Source organism: Haliotis rubra, unplaced genomic scaffold (assembly GCF_003918875.1).
Source record: "Haliotis rubra isolate DU_JTF1 unplaced genomic scaffold, ASM391887v1 Scf76, whole genome shotgun sequence".
NCBI classification, from domain to species: domain Eukaryota; kingdom Metazoa; phylum Mollusca; class Gastropoda; order Lepetellida; family Haliotidae; genus Haliotis; species Haliotis rubra.
The window spans coordinates 1045271-1054012 of NW_025767479.1; the positions used below are offsets into that span (position 1 = coordinate 1045271).

Here is an 8742-nt window from a genome sequence, read left to right on the forward strand (position 1 = left end):
TTCCAGGTCAATACATATGGTGCTGTGTGTTCTCAAATACATATGAATTAAGTTACATGTTTCAAGCAATAAAAGATTATCTTACCCAAATAAATAAAAGTCCCAAATGTTTTTGATGAACTTTCAGTGTTAATTTTGTTGCCAAATATTTTCTTTATATTGCCCAACATTTGAATTGAGAGCTCCCCTGGCTCTTCTCCAGAATTATCTTTTATCAAATATCTGTCATACTGATGCAGAACATAACTATGAATAAAATTACAAGTAATTTTATTGATAACAGTAAGCATAGATCACACAAACAGATGAAGTATAGGAAAACAAACTAGCATCTTGGTTTATATCTAAGTATTAAGCACATGGAACCTTCAACAGTGAACAGGGCAAGAATACATGTCACAAGGTTTGCGACATCCTAGGAAATAATAGTAGTACAGCTTCACATGACTACTATTATCCGTACGACTATCATGAGCTGCTGTTAAAATATGGGAGTGTGATCAGCTGAGCTCTGACATAGCTTTGTGGAAGAGGACCCAATGTCAAGTGTTGACTTAAGCAAAGATGACCTATTGTTGGAATGACATCAAATAAAGTCATCTGTGACGTCAAGAAGAAAGGATGACATTATCTTCAATTATTTGAGACCATGTTTTCTATGAAGTTATGATGCTTTGGGGCAAACATGAAAACTGCATAACATTTTTTTGGCAAATTAACCAATCTGAATAACAGTATGTTAGCCTTTCTTGCATCAGACTGACATGCCGTGTTATGACTGAAACACTGTTTAAAGTGGTGTTCAGCTGAACTCACTCAGGCATATTTTGTATTCCACATTTAGGCCAGACCAATTTTATTTCTTGTTTTATGGAGTTTTGTCCTCAGAAAACCTAAAGGCAGAAGGGAAAAAAATTATACAAATAAAAATCACCAGTCAAAGTAATATAACTTTTAAATACTAAAAGTGTTTTACTTTTGGCAATTTATGAAGTGTATATGGGGCCAAAAACAATTAAAAAAATTATTTTTTTTGTAAGTTTACATTTTAGGCCAATAAAAAAACATTAGGATTCTATTTTTTGAACAAGGAAAATTAATTTTAATTTTTTTTCTTATTCTTGAAAAAATATGACTGGCGGATCCGTAAAACAAGAAATAAAAATGCAGTTTCATGTCAAGATGATTTTTAAGTGTTATTCTTTATGTTGGTACATTTATTTCTGTGTCGCAGTTGTTATTGTTAATTTTGCATCATGTCATCATGTATACCAGTTTGAACCAGTCTTAACCAGATTGAATTCCTGTGATCTGATCTTATTGTGTACATACGATATATTTGCCCAAAAATGAAAACTTGTATGTATTGTAACAGTTGATTTGAGTGATTCGGAATGATGGATGGATGGAATGATGGATGGATGGATGGTGTTTTGCTCAATAGTTAACCGCCTGCCACTAATGTTCAAGCTTAGAATGTTATCCTAACTGAGAATCAATCGTACAAGATAGCTTTCCGTCCAATCAGTTTTGGCTCTCATTATTATTGCCGTTTGTAATCAATGGTGGAAATAAATCTAACACAAGGAATGGTTAGTAACATGAATTCTGACAGTAAACACTGTCAAATAAACCTTACCCTGTACCTGATGTCAGTCTCTCAGAGAAAGAAAGTTTCACGTACTGACATCCTGATTGTCACATGTAGGTGCTGGAATTTACTTCCAGTATTATTGACTTTTGTGACTTATCCTGCATATTTGTATTATTGTTTGCTTTACACCAGCTTCCTGTATGTTTGCTCTTTTCAAACTTCCAATACTGATCACTTAATGCTGCTGAGTATATGTATTTTTACACTTAAAGAGTATCAAATGACATTCATCTTATTTGTAGCATGCAACCAATACCATCTCCCATGTAGAAACCTGAAGTTACAGATTGCACTTAATTTGTTAATGAAGCTTCATAATTCACTTTTGGTCATGGATCAGTTTGAGGTTGTTAACGATTTGAAACCTGTAAACCTTATGGTGATCTTTCCAGTGAAGTGTTTAGGTTTCCAGTTGATGTTTAAAGCAGGCATGTTGCAAAACTGACTGTAGATGTAATATGTCAGAACGCCAGTGGATGTTGTTCCAAGAAAAGATTTTAATTAATAAATAACCCTAATTCTGATACTTCAAGGACTTACAATAGTCGTAACACTATATTACTTCATGGAACTGTAAACTGAAGAATTACAGTTGGATTAGGGTTGCACTGGATGCTGGCCATTTGATTGCTAATCCCATTGCCACATGTATTCGTCTTTCTTTTTTAAATAGTCACCAATATTGTTGAATCTTTACTGATTTGCTTCATAACATTCCCTTTTGTCACTGTTTGTTTGTTGTTTCATGCGGCACTTAGCTCTATGGCGGCGGTCTGTTATTAATCTGGACCAGACAATCCAGTGATCAACATCATGAGCATTGATCTAAGCAATTTGGATATGATGACATGTGTCAACCAAGTCAGCGAGCCTGACCATGTTTGTCACTTCTTCTGACAAGCATGTCATTGTGTGTGAGTGAGCTATGCTTTGATTTCAGTATGTGTGTGAATGGACTTTGAGGAAAACATTTCTGGTGAATTTTTAAACCCATGTTTGTTCATAGTTTTGGCAGTTGAAGCTGCTGTACATAAATGGGTCAAGATGCTCTAAAAATGAATTGATTGTTGCATATTTGAATAAAAAAATCTTGGATGCCACATTTCTTTCAATTTTACTTTCCCTTTTCCAAATAAATAGGAAATGTACTTGAAAGGCGAATTTGTATGAGTATTCATGAAATCTTGGCGAATTTTGTACATAACTGATGTGGATTGTATGAAAATAGTTGTTACAGTAAACTACTGACTTTTTGGGCTTGAGTTCCATTCCGTATTCGAATATAAGCATCTGTACTAAAAGGCATTGTGTCTTCCGAAAACAGTTGTTGAGTTTACTGAGATCATACCAAAGAAGAACAGGTATGCGACCGAACAAGAAAATCTGTGATCAAACAGCAACTTTTACTTTTAATAATACCTTTAAGTATTTGATGAATACTCATGCAGGAAGCATTTATCTAGATAAAATTCTAGATAAAGATTTACAAACATGACATTTCATTTTAACACAAAGGGCACGTTCACAATTCAGACATTCACAATTTCGCAGATGTTTACAGGTGAGGTAACAATTTCAACAAATACAACGTAAGATGAAATCCATCTGAATTTTTCTGACATCCATTTTATTTACAACAGAAAGGCAATACAAGGATGGTATGGAGTGACAATAAATTAGACAGGACTTATAAATAACAAACAACTACCTGTGTATTTGTGGAAGGACAAGTTTGCATTACAGATCAGTCATGGAAGGCTTCTTAGTCGATATCAGGAAGTGATTCCTGTAATGAACCCTGGGAAACAAGTGCAGAAGGATGGACATCAGTTTTTGAGTATTGGAATCTCCCAAGATGGTTTCTGCACATTGGAATTTAGAGGTCTGACTCCAGAAGGTAGATTTGACCTCATAATTTGTTTCTCACAACAAAATGAATGTAACTTTGAACTTTTTGCTTAGTATAGTCTGAATTATGGCTTTGTAAGTACAAACTCTACATTCCTTATGTCCAATGATCTGGCGAGTAAACCTCATTGAACAGATCTTGAACAGTCTTCTGTAGCATACTCCTTCCCTAAAGAGCACGCTCAGATGAATTAATAATGATCTCAACAGTGAGTGAATGTTCTTGGCCAAAGTTTAAACTGCATCAAATATAATAATGAATGGGCCAAGCTTATCAGTTAATGAATGCAAGAGCAGCGGTCCACACCAAGCGGTTATCACAGGGCCTGACCACCCAATCCACTTTCGTCAACTCTTTCGAGTTTTGAAGCAATTACACCCCTACTGTGGTACTATACAGACAAACTTTATGGATAAACAACTTCTTTATTCGGTAGATGTGATGTTTCGATACGGATTGTTGTATCGTTATGAAGCAAGTATGAATAAAGAAGTTGTTTATCCATAAATTTTGTTTGTATGTTACTCTCCAACTTCTAAACAATGCCACTCAAAGAAGTTACTGTGGTACTATTTCCTGTGAAAAAATCCATAAGATACACAACTTAACATGCACCATCATGACACATTGTTGGTCTTAGTAGACGGTGCTAATAAGGTTTCCTTACAGACTTGTCTAGAACTTGGTCAAGGGTGCTTACTGGAGAAGGATGATTAATATGGTAAATTCGGTAACTGTTTAGCCTTGATTAGGAACTTCCCTAATTACTGGCTTTGATTTTGTTACAATTTTCTAATTCATTAATAGCACATCAGACATTGATATGCTCTTATGTTTTCTCGTACAGAGGACTTGACAGACTTTGGCAAATTCTTAAAGACCATGGATCATGGGATTTGTCAATGCAGTTTTTAGAAACTCAGCTATGACACCAAAAAGTTTATGACGGATAATTTTCAGTTTATACATGTCTGGTGACATTGCAAATGCTAGATATCCTCTAATATACAACCATGGTAATGTCAGTCATGAACACTTCATAGTTTAACATGACTTACAGGACAAATAAAAAGCTACAGTTTATTGGGACTGAATGTTGGCATTTAAGAAAAGTAGATAATATAACAAACTGGTTCAGGGAACCTTGAAGCCATTGCAGTCATTTAAAGTGTAAATCTAACCTACAATGCGTAGCCGGAACACACATGGCATCAACATGAAGCAAAAGCTGCCAACAATTATATACAAGGGAGCATCATGACTGTAGCACCATACTCATCAACTGATATGCATTACAGCTTATTTACATATGCTCGGGCAGTTATAGGCTCTAATACTATAACATGCGATGTACGATAAATATATACATGAGAGTGGAGTTATTTTAGTAAAATGCTTAAATTCTGGTCCATATTTAATGGTCCAACTGTGTGATAACTACAGGATGGGGTAGACGAAACAAATACGGATCATGAAAAATCAGGGATTTGAAAAACATGGTCGTCGGATTCTGGCACAACCAAGGTATGCAACTCTGCATGGCAAATTCCAGCATTGTGGACAAATGAGCTATTCCTTCAGAGATTCTTCTAAATAAATTGTATAACAGGGAAATCTAGCTGGTTTGTGTATCATTTTCATTTATGGTCCCGAACAGCTCCTGTCATTTATCTTTTAAACTACTTGTCTACATGGCTCAGTAGGAATCAGCCATAGATAACATGCAAACAGTGACAGCCAGCTGACAGAGTAACTTAACTTCCGTGGACATGGATTTGAAGGTCTAATGTTAAAATGGAAATTTATAACTAACACTTGTGACCAATACAGGGTTGAAAATATCCATATAACATACAGACAACACAAGGCTGAGCACCAAGTAGCCAAAGACATTCCATCAGTTGTCAGGGGAGTAGTGTCTATACAGACAAGACTCCACACACTGCTCATCAACCTTCACAGAGTAAATCAGTGGTTCGGCTCCTTCTAGCACTAATCACAGTGTGAATTTAAGACTGGACTTCTCGCATTCCATCCATGTTGGGAATGAACTCACTGCTCAGTGTGACAAGTGTCCACTTTTACCACCGGGCCACCAACCCACCACACAAAAAAATACACATACCCGGTAATCCCTGTAGAACAAAAACCCATAGACCTATAAAAAATTTTTTTGAATAAACTGTATTTAATAACAGCTAAAAATTAAATACAAACTTTCTCAGATCTTTTTTGCATATCTGTAGACTGCACTTGTTTTCCAAATCATCAGTAATTGGGAATCTATTTTCATAGTTTTTGAACAAATTCTTTTTACTAAGAATATTGTGCATCAAAATCTTAAAACAACAGTCTATTCTGTAATTCCTAAACCTCATACCATCATAAAGATTATTGTCAAAACTGTATATACATTCTGCCATACATCATGACTGGTAGTTGGATTGACAGCCAGTTACCAACAAGTACTTGACGTACAACAAGTTAACAATCAAGGTGTGTCAATTGTATTGGACTTTGGAATAACCCTAAGGAATAAAACTACCACCATTCAAATTGTATGTTTTAAAATTACATCTGATATACAAAACAAGTTACAATCGGAGATATTACGGACAGTCAAAATAAAAATCCTTTGTGGAAATCAATCCAATAGTTCTAAAACATTCTTAATTCACTGTGCACATAAAAGTACAAGAAACACACGTTAATCAAAATGGCAGCAATTAAAAGAGATTAATGAACTATATCACTTTAACATTTGTGAGCATAAAAGATATCCACAGTCATTTCATGAATCTTGAACTTACAAACCATTTCTTTAAAGAATACAAGCACCATTCAGTGACCATGAGATCTGAGAAGATGACATACATATAAAGTATCTTGTGAATAAGAAAATTTTGAAAAATGTTTCTTCAACCATACTTCCATGTTTGATTAACCAATGATTAATCCACTTAGATATTTGGCTAGAAATTGACTTCTTGTTCACAATTACCTGTAAAACATTAAAATCAATTGTTTTGTTACGATGAGATTCACTGTTAAGTTTATGAAGCCATTAACCCTCCTCCATCTTACTGCCATCAGCTGGTAGTAAACAGTGAAATGTTAGTAGTTTGTTTGTTGTTTAACACCTCACTCAGCAATATTCCAGCTACAGGTCGGCAGTCTGCAAATAATTGTGACTGACTTCAAGGGTATTGATCTGCACTACTGGGAGACCAATTCCAACCTGGACCTTCATGGGTAAGAAATGTTAGTTCCAGGTACCATCTTGTATTCTAGCAGATGGCACAGTATTCCTCACATGACAACTCATTATTTGAGGTTAGCGTCGGTAGCACGACTTGGGGGTCTACTTTGAACTGTGCTCATTCATCATCTGGTTCATTCATCTGAATAACCAAGTGAATTGTCAGATTCTTAATAGAAGTGTCACAAAGAGAAAGCATAATCAAGCAGTTAAATACATGTTGCACTAATTTCCATTTAAAATCTAGACTCCATTTTGCCACAAACAAAAAAACATTATGATTTTGCATATCAGCAATTGTTAATTGTAAAGCTGAGTCACAAAGTGTAACCTTGTCTGTCCAGACCCTGTTATTCCAGAAACCTGTCTTCTTGAGAACTATTGGGAACATACAGTTAGAAAACAAAACATGTGGAGAATTGTTGTACTCAACCTATACACACCAGTTTTTAAACAAAGGAGCCCAGGGTTGTTGAAGTCTTCAATAATTTTTTGAATTTTTTGAAATTGAATGAACCCCTTAATCTACAACTTTTAAAATGAAGGTATGAGAAGGGCCCATTTAGTCTCCTGTACAATTTTGAACCGTTATTACTATGACAAGGAAGTATAATGAAGCTGCAGATTTGTGTTGACAGTACACAAGGCCCTTAAGAATACAGACCATTGAATCAACAAATTTAAAAATCAAGTATTTGTTTAGTGAACATCCTAAAAGTGGGTTGAAATTTACATGGAACAATATAGTAGTTCACAAGTAATGGCCAATCAATGTCATGTTGTGGAGTCTATGTGAATTGAAATTAGCACCTTGTCAATAGCTGTCAGAATAATGAATCTATTTCACTGCTATGTGCGTTTTACAGTGTAGCTGCCATCAATCAGGAGACAAAATAACTGTGTAGCAGTAGCTTGTTAAAGGCACCATGCCCACTAAAATAGACTGCCAACTTTCAATTTAAAATGCTGTCAAGAATGTGAGCAATGGCCACAAATATCTAAATACTAAAAATGATTGTAAAATGAATTCATAATGATTCTTCATTCACTTATAATTATCAACAGATATAACGATTTGTAAGTCGTAAAATTATGATAAGATGACGAACATGCTTATTTCTATAAACTTTGTCAGCAAACCAACTCTTGTTCAGTGGGAAGGTGATCAAGTAAAATTCCCAGCAACAGTTTGATATTTACAATTACTACATCCATTATGTCTATACACGATTCATACAGATGCTGGTCATGGAGACAGGTTGTAGTAAGCTACAGATGCCCAAAACAGATGTAAAATGGACTATTCTTTGAAGCACCAGAAACTAATGCAATAAATACCTTAGCTACATACAATTGATAAAATCTGTACAAGTTTTTCAGAGACACTATATGATAAATGGAGAAACTAAACACTGACTTTCCACAATCAACCTTAATGTCAGGATGTACTACAGGATCGACCATAATGTCATAAAAGAGAATTCCTATGTACAAGTTTGTGCATAATGTGGCAGTTTTCTATTAACAACTGCAAAACCATTCTAAACACTTGTTTAACGCCAAGACCAAATCTCACTGTAGGGCCACTATAGACCAGCGAACAAGACTGCCCAGTGAAATGAAGATTGCATGGATTCTTGAGCCCAACAGATGCTAGCTTCCTAAAACCTTGTGTTTTTCACATTTACTTGATTTGGATATTTCAATGTTAGCAATGGAACACAATCATGTTCCATGTAACATGTGTTACATATGGGATTACACTTTCTGTGTAACATACAGAGTCTTGTACCTTATTTTTACGTTGAGTCCTAGCTGGGATTCAAACCCTCATTCACAGGGTCCAGGGCCCCGTTCCTCAAAGCGATCGTTGCGCTACGACTGTCGTAAGTCTATGTTAAAGTATGGGAGTTACGATCA

General features: G+C 35.3%; 1 long non-coding RNA gene across 1 annotated transcript; it reads right to left on the bottom strand.

Annotated features, from left to right (window-relative positions):
- Positions 1-3260: 3260 nt before the first annotated feature.
- Positions 3261-8663, bottom strand: LOC124260280. The gene is made up of 2 exons (XR_006894048.1): positions 3906-8663; positions 3261-3832 (listed from the first exon to the last, which is right to left on the bottom strand). It is a non-coding gene; the product is annotated as an uncharacterized LOC124260280 (long non-coding RNA).
- Between the last annotated feature and the right edge of the window lie 79 nt (positions 8664-8742).